Below are 20,158 nucleotides of genomic sequence, written 5' to 3' on the forward strand. Positions count from 1 at the left end.
AATTTCAGGCAATGTTAAGGGGGAAGTTGAATTAAATTAAAAGACACTTTTTCATACACATGTTCAAAAGAGCGTATCAGCAATATCTTAGAAACAGCTAATGTTGATAAATATGTAGCAGCTAAGTAGCAGCATAATGTTGAAACTTTCAGGGTATGGTGAGGGAGATGTTCAACAGACCAAAAGATAATATGTACAAAAAACCGCTGATACTCCAACTGCTACAACTACTACTTGTTTGACTGCTACTTCTACTATTAAAACTAATGGTATTGCTATTATTACAACTACTACTGCTGCTGTTATTAGGAACTGCTGGAATTAATATTAAGTTGAAACCTACCGGGCTTGTCGCAGAGGATCTTGAACTAAACATAAGGCAATATTTGAATGATAATACTTCTACTTATACTGCAACTACTAAAACTGCCACAACTACTACCAATAATAATATCTCTACTACTACAACAACTACTACTGCTGCTTCTACTACTATTACTACACTAATACTGCTACTACCACTACTACTACTATTGCTGCTGCTACTACCACTGCTATTATTACTACTATCACTACTACCACTAAGGGTATTAAGGCAGAAATTTCAGAGAATGTTGAACTAAATAAAAACTGACTATGTGTAATCAGGTTAACAAATTGTCATATCGCGGATGTCCCAAGAACAGCTTTCATAATAACAGAGTAGACCAGAAATAATCCCAGAAATCATAAGGGAGTAGATATCAATTTCACTTTTGAGGCATTAATTAAAGTTTCTTTTGTATCCCCCCCCCCCCAAAAAAAAAAACCTTTGCTGGAAAATATCCCTTTGCTGGCTTTTTGCAGGAAAACTTTTCCAAGGAGGAGGGGATTACCAGCATAATTTTAAAAATAATCAAAAATTAAAGTCTTTTCCAAATAAAAATGCGATAAGAAATTTTTTATCCCGAGATCGTCCGCAAGAAATTTTCTGGGAATTTTCAGCTAGAATGGAATTGTCTGGTGGGAATTACCCAGGAGGCAAGATTTGTATGTGAAAAGTACTTTCCATGGAGGAATTTTCCGAGGGGGAAGGAATTTTTTATGGAGAGGAAGCCGGATTTCCTGGTATTATTGAAAAACAATCAGAAATTAAATTAAATAAAAAGATCAACTGAATGTAAGGAGAAAATCAAAACTTAGAACATAGTGTATTGGTCTATTATTAAGGAGAGGTGGTAGATCTTTGTGTAGGAAGGGTGAGCGCTAAGATACCCAAAGAAGTGTTTAAATGGCCTAATTTTTTAAGCTAGTATTTCAATGCCTAAGTTTGGGATTAGTGTTTTTTCTTAGTTCGTACGTATATTTTCTGTCTACACCTTTATATTGGCGCTGAGACGTGGGGAGAGTAGTTTCTCAGTAGTAACCAAGTTGATTCAGGGTATGTCTGATGAAATTGTGTACAGTAAAGTATAATTTCCAATTATCTGTTATGAAAGAGTGTCGGTGGGCGCAGACTGGGGAGAGAAGATGGTGCCTGAAACCACCTTGAGGGAGCCGAATTTCTCGGCATAATCTGATAAACCAACAGAAATTACAATTTAAAAGAATAACTAGTTTTGTCAACTTAAAGTACAGAACAACATTGAAAAAGACAAAAATTAGTCCATATATGAATGGGGCTGCACCTTTATAAATCCCAATCTCTTTAAACAAAAGTCTGTATTGCTTTAACAAAGCTTTTTATTCCAATTAAACGGCCCTAATATTTGTGGAGTTTTTCTTAAAGAATTGGGAAGCCGTCAAATTTCAGCGTAAAGAGAGAGGGGCTTAGGAGTGGGAAACCCCTCATATTTTGGAGAAAAGTTTTATTTAAAGTTTTAATGTAGGTCCTTATTTTTAGTTCGGAATTTTATTTTCCCCTTTAATTTCAGAAAAGTGTTACTTTAGTGAGAACACAAATATTTTAATAAATCTTAAAAATAGCACTAGATCTTACAGCTTCCAATAGAATTATACCCATCCCATCTAAAGTTTGTGTGACCATCCCTTCCATAAACACCTTATATGCCCGGGGCATAACAAACAACCCTTGCTCTTTGGCTCTCGAGGGTTGTGTCCACCCGGAAGCCATTGTTGTGCTCTTTGGACTATTGTGAACAAAATTGCTATCTCAAAATTTTTATTGGATGTGATTAGGTAAATGATGAGCAAGGGAGGGGGAGGGGGCTCGCTACCGTCCAATAGCTTTCGACTATTAAAAGGGCACTAGACCCTTCAATATCCAATTAAATAAGCCCCATTTGAACTTTATGCAACCATTCAACCATGTGCGACCATTACTGGACTACTCAACTATGCTGAACAAATTGGTTGTCTAATCATTTTGATTGGATGTTTTTGTGGAAATTATGAGTGTGTGTGTGGGGGGGGGGGGTATTTCCCCTCCAATCACTTTGGCTCTTAAACAGCGCACTAGAACTTCTGATTACCAATCCAATGAGCACCCTTCAAGATTTATACGACCACCTTTTCTATAAAAGCCTTATATACCCCCAGGGCATAAATTACAACCCTTCCCCAGAGGGTTTTGAGGGGAGAGTTGTCATCCTTAACCATTCAATTTCCGGACCTTTCACCTACATTGATTAAAATGGCTATCTGAAAATTTTTATTGGATATGTTTGGTAAATGATGGGCGTGGAGCTGGTTTTCCACAAATCATTTTTGACTATTAAAAAGGGTACTAGCCCTTTCAATTTACAATCGAAAGAGCCTCGTTTGAAGTTTCTACGACCACTCCTTCTACGAAGTGCCCTCTAAAAAAAGAAGAAAAAAGTCTAAAAAAAAAGAATAATACATTGTGCCCACATTACTCTTTACTTTAGCATCACTATTGCACTGCCTATCATTATCGACTTTGGATTAGTTTAATGACTCATGACAGGCCAAAATGAGCGAAGGCAGCACCCTCGTGACACCCTCTGTTAAGGAGCTAATATGGCATGTGAAGACCAGGGGCCCTGGAATCTTTTAACGACATGACTCTTTAAAAAATATCCTTATCGACAGTCACATAAGGTTTTTTTTTAATTAATTAAAAAAATCTTTATCCATAAAACAAGTTTTTTTTTAAGAAAAGTAAAGAGCTCTATAAAACCGAAAATGAGCAGAAATAAAGTCAAATAATGTTCAAAGTAAAAACTATTTCCATAAAACAAAAAGATATAATTTTTATTTCCATGAAAAAGACTATGTCAATAAAACGAATAAACGTTCATTTAAAAAGCTTTTTGCAAAAAATAAGTTTGTCAAAGAAGAGTCGAGCTCCATTAACCCGAAAATTAGTAACATAATTTTTAGCTTATGTTCTTAGCTTAATTTTTATGATTTTTCGCCTACATTTATTATTATTCTTTTTTTTTTAATTTGGCACCAGCTACTTCCGAAAATTAAAGAACTTCATATTGAGGTCTTTTCAACAAAAATGGATTTTAGGAAACTTGTTTCTAGGATACGTTTTTAAGACACTTATGGTGTGTAGATTCCTCTTTTTCACTTTCCTTAGCATTTTTCAACGAAACAAAAAAAAAACTCAAATCAAATAAAATTTTCAAATTTGGAAAACTTTATTTTTCACAGGGGGTTATTTTGGGAGGAAAGAAGAGGCTTCTTTTGCAGGGGAGGGGTATTTTGCGGGGGGAGGGGGGTCTGCCGGGGAGGCATATTTTCCGGGGGGTATTTTCTGCGAGGAGTGAAGCATTTAACGGGAGGGGGGTATATTCCAAGGGGAGTATTTTCTAGGGGGGAAATTATTTTCCGACGGGGTATTTCCTTGGTAGGAGGAGGTAAACGCCTAGAGCCCTTAATTTTTGCCCATTTACAATCCTATCAATTTCCCTATTTATGAGCAATCATTTTAACAGTGCTATATATTTCAGTCTTTTTTTTTAATCATAATCAAGATCAAATTTTAATATCCAATTTCTGCACGGCCCAAATTGTCCACGGAATTTTTATATATTAATAATCTTTTCAATATCATGAAACAAATGTTTAAATATTTGATGGGTTTTCCTCTTGTTCAATTTGGCAAGCAAAAAAAAAAGCCCAACCAAAATAAAAAAAAAGAATGTTAAAACTGTACCAAATAAAAAATAATGCAATAGAATGACGATAAAATAAAACCTAATACAGTGTGAAAGTATTGCAAGAATTAGTAGGCAAGATAGAATGAAGAAAGTTGAATAATTCTTACGGAAAATAAAGGTCTTTTGGGGGTCAAAATCTCCCAAAAATCTCATTTTTATAGTCGTTCCCCATTTCAATAAAAGTCGTCTATCGTTCGGATTTTTTTTTTTTTTTACCAGCCGTGGCAATAATTATAATAATTTATTTATGACCCACTTTTATACAAAACAAGCGGAGTAAAGCACACTAAAAAGGAAAAAAAAATCAATCAAATACACAGAAACAAAGATAATTTAAACATTAATAACTGACAAAAACAGACAGATAATATTATGGTTTTGTCCTAGGGACACAAAGGCATTTTTTGTCAAATTATTACTAAGCAATTCAAACGATTGGGTAATGTTGATAGTATTAAGGTTTTCAGAAATACGTGTTTTGCGACATAAAGTAGGAAGGTACAGTAAAGAATTGCAATATCTAAAATAAGCAATACAGATCTGGCGCAGATCGTTCTTATTCAATAACAAACACATTCCACTTAAAGACAAGACAGAATGGTCACAATATGTGGAATACATTTTAGCTAAAGCTCGGCGTAAATATCTTCCACGGTTATGCACAATTTTCTCATACCCGATGTTCAACTTTCCTTTCACATCTCTCAGTACATTATGTCGAAAAAAAGTGAGTGTAGAACAAATACTAATTCCTAACCACTGTAAACTCGTAACATTGCGAATTACTGACGATCCACAGGACAAATTTTGAGCTGATGATTTGGGATTGAAAACTAAATATTCGCATTTATCAAAATTCAAAAACAGACCAACATCCCGAAACATCATAGAAATACGTTGCACCGATAATGCCAAAATAGACTTGGTTTGGCTTAAAACTAGCAGGTCGTCCGCATACGCAATATAATACACATCAGATAAATAATTAAAATACGAAGGATTGATTCCTAATAACACATTTGAATGTAAGCATTAAATAGATAAGGTGATAGCACCCCACCCTCTCGTACTCCAGATTGAACTGGTATATTACCGCAGTACCCTGTACCAGATTTTAAAGAAAGAAACTAATTACTATACCAAAATTTAAGTACATGTATGACAGATGGATTCACTCCAAACTCTGACAAAGAGTGCCACATTTGTGCATGGCAGATACTATCGAAGGCTTTAGATAAATCCAAAGCGCAAATATGTAATTCATAACCTTTAGATTAGGCATCATAAAGAGATGAAGCTAAAACCTTATGCGCATGTTGACACCCAATATGAGGTAGAAATCCAAATTGGTTTGAGTCTTTCTCAGTTCGTTCAATAATATATGGGAGCAGAACATATTCAAAAACCTTACTAATATTGCAAGCAACAGTGATGGGCCTGTATGAACTGCAATCAAAAGGGTCTCTTCCGTGTTTAAGAATCGAAGTTACCGTTCTGCAAAGGAAGGAATCAACCACCATTGACAAAGATAAACAGAACTGAAAAAGTAACTGGAGCTGAGCGACTAGTGCCGGACAATCACAACGTAAATGGTGAGCGCTAATCACATCAAGATCATTTGATTTAGACTTAAGTTTAAGCATACAATTAACAATACTTTTAGTTGAGACGGGAATACCATGACGTTGCAAAACTTTAGGTGGCAAAAATTTCGAAATTAAGCACTGAAAATGATAACAAACACTATACTCAATCTTACAAAAAATACTTTTATAATGCCCAAGCCATGACGAATCTGGGATAACATCACTAGTCCCTAATGAATCAAATTTCGGCGTATTAATGACTTCTTTCCATTGTACTGCACTTTTAGGGAACTCAGCACCATTATCTCGAACCAAACGAAGATACCGTTTAAACTCCGCTTTTGTCTTACTCTTTATATCAAACACTTGGCCTCGCAAGGACCGCCCACACGCAATCCAGATGCGAATGCAGGGTTTAGCACGATTTTTGACGGCTTTAAGACGCGGGTCTTCGTTCCAAATTGGACTCCCTGTTTTGAGCTTAACCCGGACAAGGGGGATAGCCACATCCTCAGCTTGTTTTATGCACTTAACCACGTGAAGGTAATAAAAATTCAGTTGCACTCTGGCTTGTGGCGAAAAAACACTCGTGCACAATAGATTAAAAGGGATCTTGACGCAGGACAACAGAGCTGTTAGGGTAGAAATATATAAAGGCCAATTGGCTTTGCTCCACTCTCGTTTTATGCACCATTTTTTATTTGCAGCACAAGGATGATTAGATGGATCAGCGGTTATTGTCACAGTAAGGGAAAGGGGAATGCGGTCTAAAGCACGTTTATCTTCGTCGACATTAACTAAAAAACAGGGAATATTGGTAGAACAGATATAGTGGTCAATTTTGATGACAGTGCCGTTATTATGAATATAATTGTGATTTGGGGCCGTATGTGCTATTCAGTGGCTAATAAACATAGAAATTAAGAATAGGTCGGTATGAGGGGAGGAACTATGATCTTCACAGTTGAAATCACCTATCATTACCCAACAATACCCATTTTTTTCAATATTGCGTAATAGAGTTTTAACGGATGAGCAGACATTAGAAAACTTAGTTAGTGAAGCTAGACGTTTCTGATCGCAGTTATGATATACATTTATAAATACAAATTGACCAAGTCGTATTGCCATAATATTATCAGAGGAGTGAAATAAAATAGATGACCAGGGAGTAATAAATCGTTTAATAACACATGCAAGGCCCCCGGAAGGTTGGCATTCTGTTTTTTGGGCATAGGTGGTAAAGAAAATATGGTGGCTACTTCTTCGTAGAGAGTTAACGGATGGCAGGAAGTAGAAGTTCTTGCAAGAACAAAACGTCGAAATCATTCATTTTTTTCTTTAATAAGCCATATTTATCTTTCGTGCCATTGATATCTAAAACAGCATATAGGGACGGATAGTTCGACAGTCATTTCCGAGTCACACATTTGCTGAAGATATCACGCAGAATACGACATTTTAGGCTATACGATGCATGATTAGCCTCACAATTAGCGCATTTTGGATCAAAAACACAGGAGGAATCACGGGATGATACAGGAGAGCCGGCACAGCGGCTGCATTTTGTTGGCTTATCGCATTTGGTTTTCATGTGGTTGAGAGATTGACAATTATGACAGCAACAGGCCGGCCGCAGGAATTCAAAAACCCGGAATGATTCATAGCCCACCTTGAGCCCGAATAGCCCACCTTGAGCCCGAATAATTACAATAATAATTATTATTATTACTACGAGATGTGTTATTTTATATGTCCTATATTTATATCCCCGAATTTACGAGCTCTTATCTCCGTTGGGGGTTAATGTTATCAGGCCCGGAAAATGGCAATTGGAACGATTGGGCCCAATCGTGCCACACGCCGCCATCAAAATACACAATTGGTTTTCTAAATTGTGAAATATTCTTAACAATTACAATAGAATAAGGATTGCTTCTGGAGATTAATCATTTTCCAGGCTAAAACCAATAAAAAAAAACTGTGATATCAACAATAAATCAGAATAGACTAAACAGTTTAGCAATCATGTTGACTAAAAGTGAAGACAGAAGGAAAATAGATTTTAAAACTGATTTAGAAGAATTTACAGAACAAAAATTTAGAAATATGTAAATTCATATGCCCATATTCGGTGATGTAAATTTCAAGAGGTATTTTCAGCAGTTTCATAGTATCTAGGGGAAACAAACATAAATTAACGTTAGCACAAAATGAGTACAAAAAAGAACAGAAGAGGACAAAACCATAAGCTCAAAATGAACAACCTAGACTATCAAAAGTGACAAAATTAATCTTAGCAACTAAGGCAAAAGGCACTGAAAAAATGTCTGAAGCAATGATAAACTAAAATAAAGATCAAAATATACTACAAAAATGTAGTTAAAATATTAGCGAAACCGACAATTAGAACAAGTCAAAAACGAAATTAAAGAATATAGAAATATGCAGTTAAAAGATAAGTGGCAGCAAGAATCACAACAACTCAAAAACCAAAGCGAAGAACAAAAAAAAAAAAAAAAAAAAAAAATTGTTACAAGGCATTTAACAATGAGGATCAGAACGAATCAAAATGAAAATGAAGAACAGAAAAAGTTAGTTAGAACGTTGGAACAAAGAAATATGCAGTTGGAAGATCATCAGAAGGGAGAATTACAAGCTACAGCAGGAATCAGATCTTGCCAAAGATGAACATGAAGAACAAAGAATTGTAGGGTTAGCAGAAACACTAAAGCAAGTATCAAGAGTGTCAAAAATGACAGTGAAGAAGAAAGAACCGTGCTATCAAAGGACTGCAAGAGTCAGAATGAGTTAAAAATGAAAGTGGAAAAGAAAAAGAGGTACTTGAGTACATAATGGTACACTCGAGGACAAACCGGTTTTATCGGTCTGTATTAAGAGACAATTATCTTACGCTCAGTGGAAAACACGTGAGGGGTGACAGAATACTTTGGACTTATACAGTTTGGGCTATATATTTGTACATTAGAGGGTGGGGTGGGGGTAAAGTATTTGGCCAGCATGAAGTTTGAAAACAATTCTTACTTCATAATATGCAGAATAATTGTTGCTAACACATTTTGCATGCAGGCCCGATGTGCAAAAACATAGCCCAAATTTGTTTCTAAAGTATTATATTTTCATTATATTTTGGTATATTCAGTAGGATTGACCTAACTTCTCTTCTCTAGTGTGTATGATTATGAAATCAAGTACCGAGAAAAATATTATGTTAGAAGATGAGCACCATCACAATCTTCGATGCCAACAAATTATGGCATAAAACCCAGTAAAACCTACAAAGATGATGTAAACAAAGATGCTGTAAGTCATTGGGATCCTTCAACTCAGTAGCCTATGTATTCACTGTGGAGTCCTCCATTATTCAACAGGAAAAGTAGCCAACAAAGATGATTTACTTGGGGGCTGCTGCCTCCTTGGTCGAATTGTATTCCTGCATCAAAAGTTTCCAAATGAATTTGTTTGGCCTGTTATATTACATCACTTGCTCTCTAAAGAGTTCCACAAGCAAATACAAAACTGGAACTCATGTTTTGCTTTAGCTTCATTCAACGTAAGCGATGATCGAACCATATGCAGTCGTAATGTTTTCAGCTTCAAAAAAGCTGGACAAATTCATCACAAAATCAATTTAGCAGCACACCCATCCAGGTACGCACCCACTGGGTGAGGTAAAGGGGCTTTAGCCCTCCCCCTAAATAAAAATATAATATCCTGTTTTAAATCTTATTTAATCTGCTCGGTTTTATCATTCATTTCTTAGCCCCTACTCGAAACTTGCAATCAAAGAACTAAAATAAACATGAAGTAGTGCCTTAAAATACCGTTTTTCTAAGAAATTTTTAAAGTTTCCCGTTGGTTGGTCCAGGGACCGCCGGTCAGCCCCCTACCTAATTATTTTATGATTGCGCCACCGCACCCATCACTGACCCCTGAAGGTGATTTTGATCCATATTCATATGGCCAAATAGATCTCTATGAAGAAAAATTGTGAGACACAAACAGCTATGCTAAAGGTTGCATGAAAATGCAATATTTACATATATATATATATATATATATATATATATATATATATATATATATATATATATATATATATATATATATATATATATATATATATATATATATATATATATATATATATATATATATATATATATATATATATATATATATATATATATATAAATAATTTCTGAGACCACACTCACGCAAGTTTTCAGGGAGGCAGTTGAAATAAAAAAGCACATTCACCAAAAGGTAGCTCTCAATAGAGACACTGGAGAAATTTTTCTAAGTCCCATTTATGACAAAATTATTAATTCTGATCGTTTTTACATACATCCACAAAGTTATATTGTGCAATCGAATAGAGTCTCCGATAACAATCAAACTGGAAAGCGATCAGCCTTTAAAAATGCTTTACGCAAAATGAAATTCTGAAATGCCATTTAGATCTGTGTCTTTTATTCAGTTACCCTTCCACCGTTACTAAGAAAGGGTCGTCCAATATTAGCTGGGTGTTTTTATTTCAAGGTTTGGTTTTTATATTTTTATCAGTTTTATTCTGCACTGAGGACGGTCAAGAAAAGGACTTGACCGAAATATTTGCATAATTTTTAAAATTTTTCACTGGCTGTTAATTGTCCTCGTTTCCTTTCTTCACGATGTTTTGTTTATCATGATTAGCCAGTGTGGTCTCAGAAATTATTTACGACTAGCTTACGGGGAGCTTTTGACCAAGTCTGTTCTTAATTATTTTGATTTGTCTAAAAAACACGCCAACCTTATTATTCCACAAGAATTTTTACAGCTTTGTAGAGTAAATATATTTCTTCCTATTTCTATTCTTTTCCGCCTAAACCTTGGTACACAATCCTAAAGGCATTTTAGGGATAGGGTTGTTTTTCAGTCTTTGGTTCACATTTTAAAAGACCAAAAAAAACGACGTTTTTTCCTAAGTAACACAATTTCAAAAACTTGAAAATTTCTACAGCAAAACCTTTCACCGACGGATTTTCAGCAGATATCTAGAATAGCTCAGAATACTTTCCGCCACGACTTTTGTATGGCTAAGGCTCATTTATCAGAAAAGTTTGAAAAATTAGAGTACGAAAAATTTCAGAATTCCAGATGTTTTCTTCCAAGATTTTGTCCTGGTCTGGCCATTGAGAACCTATTTTCTAAAGCTCTTACTCCAGAAGAAACCCATGTTTTGTCCAAGGGACCTAAAATTTTCCTACCTCAAACACAAGTGAATTTTGCAGAGATAGTCTCCAATGTAGAGGTAGGTATATTTGGTTCACGTGGTGCTGTGGAAAATTCAGATTTACTTCGAGGAGAGGTGGTTAAGAATATTCTTGATTACATTCCATATTCCCCAAGGTTAAAAAATCAGGAAACACAAACTCTCAAAAAATTAAAAAAAGACCCACACATCATTATCACCAGGGCTGATAAAGGAAATAAAATTGTTATCCTTGATAAAACTTCATATAATACAAAAGTTACAGAAATTTTATCCGACACCCATACTTACAAGCCCATAGATTCAGACCCCACCGATAAGTTCACACGTTTAGTACGAAAGGAGCTAGGAATTTTGCAAACTGAAAGACTTATTACTCCACAAATGTACAAATTATTTTACCCTAAAGGTTGTTCAGCTCCTAAATTCTACGGGCTCCCAAAAATCCACACAGATGGAGTCCCTCTACGCCCAATTGTGGCTTCTTATAGCTCTCCGACTGCCAGATTGGGGAAATGGTTGTCAACCCTTTTTCGCCCCCTTATGCAAACACAAACTTCATACATAAGAAACTCAGTTCACCTTGTTGAAAAATTAAAAGACATTGAAATAAAAAAAGATACAATTTTGGCCAGTTTCGATGCCATTTCTATGTATACGTCTTGCGACATTAAAAAATGTGAACTAGCTCTTCAAAGGAAATTAGAAGATAATATTGATCAAATAGACTACAAAACACTGGACATAGAAACTATTATGCGTCTCGTCCGTCTTTGCAATAGTTCCTCCTCATATTTCCAATATAATAATAAATTTTTCACCCAAATTAGGGGTTTACCCATGGGTACAAGTCTTTCACCATTTTTGGCAACTTTTTATATGGAATTCATAGAAATCTCTGCTCTGGAAAATTTTCCGATAAAACACCGTTTCTGGGGTAGGTTTGTCGATGATGTTATTTCTCTGTGGGAGCACGGAGGAGAGTCACTTAACTCCTTCTTAACTCATCTAAATACTTTGGACTCTAACCTTCAGTTCACTTTAGAACTAGAACATAACCACAAACTTCCTTTCCTAGATGTTTTAATTTTCAATAAGTCTCCTGGCCTTGAATTTTCTATTTATAGAAAGCCTACGCATAACGATAGGTATTTGAATTTTTCCTCCAACCACTCTCCCTGCATAAAAAGAGGAGTTGTTATTTCTTTGGTTGACCGAGTAATAAGAATATGCTCAGAGCCTCACATCGACTCAGAATTGAACTATATTAAGGACATTTTATTTTGCAATGGCTACCCTATAAAATTACTTGAGACCATTATAGACAGAAGACGAAAAAAGGCAGAGGGGAGGGCATCAGGTCCACAAGCCCCAACAGATACCGTCCCATTGGTGGATGATAAGAAACTTTTCACTGTTCTACCCTACATTCCAAAATTGAGTGACAAATTGAAAAGAATCCTTAAAAAACATAAACTTAGCGTCGCCTTTAAAAATTCAAATATTACACAGAACTTTTTTAACGACGGCAAAGATAAAACCAGCCCCATTCTGGGTAGTGGTGTTTATAGAATTCCTTGTTCTTGTGGCTGTTTTTATGTTGGTAGAACCCAACAGCAATTGGGGGAGAGGTTATCTGAGCACAAGTCCTCAATTGACAAGGCAATGAGGTTACGCCAAAGGCCTGAGGTTTTTGATTCCGCCTTGGCGCAACATGTGTACGAGAATCCACACCATTTCATTTTGTTTGACGAGGCCTCTATCGTTGCCCCCGTTAAAGGTCTCACGCAAGTTTTCAGGGAGGCAGTTGAAATAAAAAAGCACATTCACCAAAAGGTAGCTCTTAATAGAGATACTGGAGAAACTTTTCTTAGTCCCATTTATGACAAAATTATTAATTCTGATCGTTTTTACACACATCCACAAAATTATATTGTGCAATCGAATAGAGTCTCCGATAACAATCAAACTGGAAAGCGATCAGCCTTTAAAAGTGCTTTACGCAAAATGAAATTCTGAAATGCCATTTAGACTTGTGTTTTTTATTCAGTTACCCTTTCACCGTTACTAAGAAAGGGTCGTCCAATTTTAGTTGGGTGTTTTTATTTTAAGGTTTGGTTTTTATATTTTTATCAGTTTTATTCTGCACTGAGGATGGTCAAGCGGAGGTCTTGACCGAAATATTTGCATAATTTTTCAATTTTTTCACTGGCTGTTAATTGTCCTCGTTTCCTTTCTTCGCGATTTTTTGTTTAATATATATATATATATATATATATATATATATATATATATATATATATATATATATATATATATATATATATATATATATATATATATATATATATATATATATATATATATATATATATATACGTGTGTGTGTTTATTTATCTATTTATATGCTGGATTTGAATTTGGCTTAAAAATTTAATATATAGATAGGGCCCCACAAAAAAATCCAATCGGGCCAGGCACCTAGTAGATCTGGCCCTGATAATAACATTGGGTGCTCGCAGCAATAGAAGTAAAAGTTGCTTAGAAAATGTGAAGGTCACACAAACCTTTTTCAGACAATAATTTCACAGTTCATATAGATGGGGTAAAAAACATATATGCATCAATGCAAACTTTCATATAAAAAAAAAGCGGAAAAACTTCAAATCACTATTCAAATTAACTAAAAATTGAGAAATTTGCATTTATATAAAGATAATTTAAAATTTAAATCACAAATTTTATATTAAACTCCAGTGAAGCATCCCTTAACACAATTTAACCAGCTAATATATCTACTATTTGTAGCTATTAAATAGTTTTGTTGTTGCGTTTGTTTTTCTTTTATTGCTAAGTCGGTTAGAAACAATATAAACTCACAATTTCAAAAAACACCATAACATGATAAAGAAAAGATGCAGATGCTGAGCCCTCATATAAAAATTATGGTTGTCCCATAACAATCTCCGCATAAGCAGGGATGAGGCAAAATTCTTCTGTCCAAAGATTGTTAGAAAAACAGAAACCAGAAATCATTTATTTAGAGATAGCTTTCAGAGTCGTAGATCAAAATCACAAATTAAATGTCGCTGTCATTTACAATATAGTCCTGACTCCCCAAAGCTAGAAAAGTTATTATAAACTAAGCTGCTATATGTTCTGAGTTATAAAACAATCACTTTTATCCCCATCAGCTTTTATGATTAAATCAAAATTTATAACAAGTTGCATGTTTCCCCCTCCCTGTTTTTGCTGAGGTCCACTTTATAAGCACAGTTTTTAATGGACAATCTATTTAACAGTTTTGCATTTTGCTTTACATTTTTGGAAATTCTGTAAGGAATCTGACGCTAGAAAATTATCTACTAAAACAAAGCAGCTTTACTTTTATTCTGCAACCGAAACTTTTATTGGATTACTTACCTCTTTTGATATCAGAATCCTTAGAAGAAGGCGACGAGTGCAGCTATATTTCAAATTTGAGGAGAACAGTAGAACGGAAAAGAACAGTTTCTGAAAATATTATATACATTTTATGAAATGAAACGAGGATATTGCTTTCATGTTTTACACAGAGAATTGAAGAACATATTTCCCAAGAATACACTAGCTATAACCACTTCTATCAAGCACTGCAAAGCCACTCTTATCTTAATACAGTTGAAAGCGTAGGTTCAACTGCGTTAGCAGTCAAAAATAAAAAAAATGGGATTCATTTTATATATGAAAATTTACAAAAATGAAAATTTAAAATTTTAACTTTAAATAGTAGTGCAGTTTTTAATCTTAAAATGAAACAAAAATTTAAAGTAAAATTGTAGGGTATAGGTTGTACTCAACATGAGAATGTGAAACTTGCAGGATCAAAATAAAATAACACAGGAAGATGTTGGACCATTATCCCATACAGAAAAACTGTAGCTCCCCCCCCCCGTGGAAAACAAGGAAAATCACCCTTTGTATGGGTGGCACTGATGTGTGTCTTGTTTGTTTTGTTTTTTTTACTTTTATTTGAAAATTTTCTTTTGAAAAAAATTTCGTAAATGAAGCAATATTTTTTAGAAATGAGATATGTAAGTATTATTGACTGTTTTAAAGTTGTTTTTTTTAAGAATTTTGGGTATTCATTTTCTAGTCCAATAAGAAACAAGGTGTCAATTTAAGGGCTCAAATAAATATTCAAAGAAACTGATTAGTAGAATAGGAAAGAATAGTAGTAAATATATGCCACAGTGTGTTGACCTTTTACCTAGATTCATTTTAAAAAACTTTTTTCCACAAATGAAGTTTTCCAATGAAAAGCAAACAGCTATAATAAACCCAAGATGAGCAGATCAAAATCAAATAATTTTCCAACCATAAAACTAACATGTGACCATCAATAAATCAATTAAACCCAAAAATTACAATGAACAACCCAATCAAACCCAAAACCAACAGAAAATAAGATGAGTAGGGCTGCTGCCCCCCTACCCTCTAGATCAGTGGCGTAACCAGGATTTTTTTTTTTGGGGGGGGGGGGGGGAGGGGCCGTCAGTCTACCTTTTTATAGCAGTCATGTGAGCAAGAAAATTATCTATTACAGTGCACGATTTCAGGCGGAGGGTATGGGGGGGGGTGGTAGCTAGGTAAAGAAATGGAAAGTACACACTTGTCATGAGTATTTCTAGTTGTAGACTTTTTTTTTGGTTTGAGAATGGATGACAAAATTTTGCCAACAAAGTCAGAATTAGAAAAAAAGTTAGAAGCAGTGAGAGTTTCTATTTTGGGCAAGTAGATGTTTTGGAACTGCCACGAAGTGGCAGAATTTAGAAAATATAAAAAAAAGAGCATTATTCCTTATATTTGCCTATGGGACCCTTGTTTTCGAGATCCAAATAAATAAAAAATAATATTATATCAAAGACAGTTGCCCAGAATTTGGTTTCGGAGGGGTGGGGGCCTCAGTCTACCTAATATAGCAGCCATGAAAGCAAGAAATGTATTGATATTAACATTGTTTACAGAGGATGAAGCACAACTAAAGTTTAAAAAACAGAATCAACTGCACTTAGAGAAACAAGCAACGAAAGACAACCTAACCTCTCACAATAACAGCCGCCGGTCTTTTTTGGCTGCAAATCAATCAAAAACTTGGTCAGCATCGACCTGGATATCGTGGTTCAGGGTCATGTGAGCTAGTCCGTTCAGACGCTCCTCGCCCGTTGAGCTCTGCAGATAGGTTTTGAATCGCTTAAGACAGCTAAAACTCCTCTCAGCAGAAGCGGTAGTCACTGGTAATGTCTGAAAAATCGTCAAAAGCCTTTGAATGCATGGGAAAATTTTGCATCACATGACGCAAGAGTCGAAGCAACAGTTGATGGTTTCTCAGACATTCCGAGTCACTTCTGTTTCCAAAGGACTAACTCACATTCGAGCGCACGTCTACCCCCTTGAAATCTCTCGTAAACAGCAACAGCGTTCACAAATTCATTAACATTTAATGACTCGCTGTTAGCTGGCAAAAGTCTTCCGATTTTGAAAGATGCCTCCTGATGGCGCAAAAATCTTTGATCAAGTTCTTCAATAAGTGAAGCAAAGTAAGGTTTGAACAATGACTCGCGATAAAAAACCTTGATGGACTCATTATCGTTGATGGAATTTCGGCGGATAGACCTTGGAATAACCGGAGCCACATTTAACTCTTGTGCAAGCTTGTAGGCTTTCTGAAAAATTGTTTCAAAATTATTTTGTTTTGACTGCAGTAAAGTATCAGAACATAGCTTAATATGCTGACAGCACTCAACTAAGTCTAAATCTTTGGCTTGCAGCGCCTTAGAGACAGAGAGCATTATGGCACTTACAAACTCTAGCATAGCCATCATGAACATAAAACTAAATTCGGTTGCTGCTGAAACCAACGCATTCGCTTTTGAAATAACTTCCGTATCACACCGTATGCTACCAACTATTTCCTCAAGTGCGGAAATAATCGCACAATACAAAGACATAAAAACTAAAATGCTGTATAGTAGCAAAGGTTGACCGAACAAGTCCTACCCTACTAGTTTTACATAAAGCCAAATTTAAGCTGTGTAATGCACAGTGGGTGTAGATCACATGTGGATAATTTTTCCTAATTTCTGCCTGTGCACCAGAATACCAGCCTGACATGTTGCTGGCCAAATCAAAACCAACCCCCACAAATTTCTCCATTTTTAAGCTGAACGCAATACATTGGCCGATGATTTGTTCCAATACTGCAGAGCTGGTGAGATTTCCACAAACATAAAACCCGGGAAACCGCTCTTCAAGTAAAGCACAAGTTTCATATTAGTATCTGACTACAAGAACTAACTAGAACTAATTAGGCTTGTCAGCATGTATATCAATAACTGTACAACAAACCTGAAGAATCCATTGATGCTATATGCTGATGACTGCAAGCTCCTAGGACTGGCCCAGAACAACCTAAATCTATCAACTATGCAAGAAGATCTGGACAGACTATCTAGATGGTCATCGGATTGGTGTCTACAGTTCAATGCCTTAAAATGTAAAGTTCTACAACTTGGACGGAATAATCCAAAACTTGCATATCACATTGGAGACGCCCAGCTTGAGGCAGTCAGTGAGGAGAAGGACCTGGGGGTTATTGTTGACAATGAGCTGAAGTTTCACTGCCACACACGAGCTCAAGTTGCAAAAGCAAACCAAGCCCTTGGCCTCATAAAGCGAACATTTACCACCAGGAAGTCGGGAGTGATTACAAAACTGTACTAAGCCATGGTCCGTCCTCACCTGGAATTTGGCATGACCCTAGCCTCTCTGTACTATAAGATGGATGTAAAAGTACTTGAGTGTCCAAAGAAGAGCAACTAAGCTTATCTCTGCATTCCAAGACAAATCTTACAAGGAACGTCTCACCTTACTCCAACTCCCTACCTTAGTATACTGTAGGACAAGAGAAGACGTAATAGCAACTCGTAAGTTGCTAAAAATAACCTATTAAGTCATGTCTTTTCCCCGTCCTTCTCAACTACCAAAAGAGGACACACCAAGAAGCTGCAGGCCCCCCGTTGCATCAAGCAAGAGCGCCAACAGTTCTTCTCAGTCCGTTCCGTCCCACTCTAGAACAGCCTATCTGAAGCCACCATCCAATCTAAAACTCTAGATGCCTTCAAGAAAGGAGTTGATCAAGACTGGGCCAATGCCGAATGGAGGCTGAACTGGGATGTCAAATCATAACCTTGAAACTCCACCAGCAAGATTTCTACAGGAGGCTCAACACCACCTTATCTTGCTGGACATGCGATTTAAGGTAATTTTCTTTCTTTCCTCTCACGTGACCTTTCCGTTTCAATGCTTAGCTTACACTGGAATTATAGCAGCGTTTGAAACTTTGAATGAACTATTGCCTCTTAGTCCGATTCCTTATCGCAATTCATTCATTGCAGAGAAGCTAGTGCTTATAGCTGCAGGGATTAAATAGTGAGAAAAATTCCTTGACATCTTGTTTGATTACAGGAGGTGATTGCATGATTGATGATAAAATAATTATATAAGCTTGCTGGAGAAATGGATAGCCATTTAACAAGAAATGAAAAAAAGAACAGGTGTTGCAAATAACTTAAAAGCGTGAATATTTCGGAACTTAATATATTGGCACTTAAAAAAAAGAAAAAAAGGAATTTCGGGGGGACCCGGGGCGCTCCACCCCCCCCCCCCTGGATACGCTACTGAGCACAGTTAATTAGAATTTTGAAATGGTGAAATATTAGCTAAAATAAAATTATAGTAGTTATGTGAGCTGTTAAGGACAGAAAGAGCTACAAGCAGGATTGACATATGACAAACAAGAAAAAAAATTAAACAGACGCCAAAAAATAGGGCAATGTCATAAAGTAGACAAAAAAGAAGTGAAAATGACAGAAGCAGATATTTTGTCAGGGACTTCCATACAGACATCTTCAGTGCTCAAAAAAAGGAAAACTGATTTTTTGAAGAAAATCAAGCAGAGCAGAAGAATGACTGAATCAAACAAACCAAAAACCCAAGCTAGATTCAATGAAAGACTATTCACCAACAAGATTAGGCGAGAATTCTCTGTACTTGTTAATTAGCCAGAACACACTTAGTTTTTGATCTGAGTGTAAGATCCAAGAAAACTGGTTTCATAGACACAAAGACAAGTGATGGGTGACAGAATGCATTGGTAATTAAGAAGGGCAAAACTAGAACCTCAAAATCCAAATTGGCAGTGCTGATCTCTGTTTTGTGGTTCTTCAGCCAGGAAGTGCAATGGCGGGTTTGGGCCAGCCATCCTATGCATTTGCACATCCTTCCTGCCTTCCCCAGATATCTCCAGGTACCCATATAGAGCTGGGTCAACTCTGGCTGAGCTTACAGAATCACACCACTGACCCCCATTCCAAACAACTGGCAATGTCAGGGATTGAATCCCCCCTTATTTTCCCCTTTGATAATTTTGGATCTTTATTAGAAGGGACATTGAAATTTCTACTCTCTGTTTTAAGTCAGAGGCAATCATATAGCATTCCCTATAGTTAAGACCTCGAAGAATTTAATGTATTAATATTTGTTCATTTATTTTATCTCAGAGGCACTTTGTGTGTAAGGGAGGGGGGATAAAATAGACTTTGGAGGGGGCTCAGCCTCAGTCAATTGAAAGCTCCAGTGCCCTTTTCTAGGATTTAGCCTGCTTTTCAACCAATTGCTACTGAATGAGTTGTTACCAACTACAATGTCTTAAAGAAATTCTTATTCTAGTTAAACAATCCTTGTGTTTCAGCAGTTGTTTTGAAAGAATCTTCATGCAAATACAAAACTATTTATAACAGAGAGAAAAGGGGAGGATGGAGACAAAAATTAATATATAATCCTCAAGCCCACATTCAGGACTTTTGTTTGGAAAGGGGGCACAAAAACTCTTAGAAACGCATCAAAAATGTGTTTTAACCAAAGGGATAAACTAGACTATTAATTAAATTGACGAGTCTCTAGATGAAGAGGTTTTATTTTTTTTTAAGTCCAGGAAAATCAGAATCATTAAAAAACTTAATTAAAGGCTGCAAGTTATGCTTAAAATTAAATGCTCAGCTGGTCTTGCAGCTACAGGGCACCTCTAAAACACCAATGTTACCCTATATTTCCTAGGGAGTACCTTA

General features: G+C 35.9%; 1 long non-coding RNA gene across 1 annotated transcript in view; it reads right to left on the bottom strand.

Annotated features, from left to right (window-relative positions):
* The window catches only part of LOC148949655 (uncharacterized), a 45,838-nt gene that overhangs the window by 16,924 nt on the left and 8,756 nt on the right, over positions 1-20,158 (bottom strand). Inside the window, exon 2 of the long non-coding RNA XR_016142094.1 lies at positions 14,415-14,504. This is a non-coding gene — a long non-coding RNA (uncharacterized LOC148949655). The remainder of the gene's footprint in view (positions 1-14,414; positions 14,505-20,158) is intronic.

The sequence above is a fragment of the Artemia sp. Qi Xiang Cuo genome, chromosome 8, assembly GCF_049724085.1.
Source record: "Artemia sp. Qi Xiang Cuo chromosome 8, ASM4972408v1, whole genome shotgun sequence".
Classification (NCBI taxonomy): domain Eukaryota; kingdom Metazoa; phylum Arthropoda; class Branchiopoda; order Anostraca; family Artemiidae; genus Artemia; species Artemia sp. Qi Xiang Cuo.